Source organism: Piliocolobus tephrosceles, unplaced genomic scaffold (assembly GCF_002776525.5).
Source record: "Piliocolobus tephrosceles isolate RC106 unplaced genomic scaffold, ASM277652v3 unscaffolded_28973, whole genome shotgun sequence".
Classification (NCBI taxonomy): Eukaryota; Metazoa; Chordata; class Mammalia; order Primates; family Cercopithecidae; genus Piliocolobus; species Piliocolobus tephrosceles.
The window spans coordinates 3,220-3,434 of NW_022312057.1; positions in this window are offsets into that span (position 1 = coordinate 3,220).

Consider the following 215-nt stretch of genomic DNA (forward strand, 5'->3'; position numbering starts at 1 on the left):
TTTTTTTTTTTTGTACAGGGAGTTTATTTATTAAAAATACAAAAAAAACAAACAAACAAACAAACAAACAAACAAACAAACAAACAAACGAACAAAAAAAAAAATAAATAAAAATAAAAATAAAAATAGTGAAAACAACTAAAAAATAAATGAAAAAGGGGTATTGTAATATATATATATACATATCTATCTTTTAAAAAAAATATATATTTTTA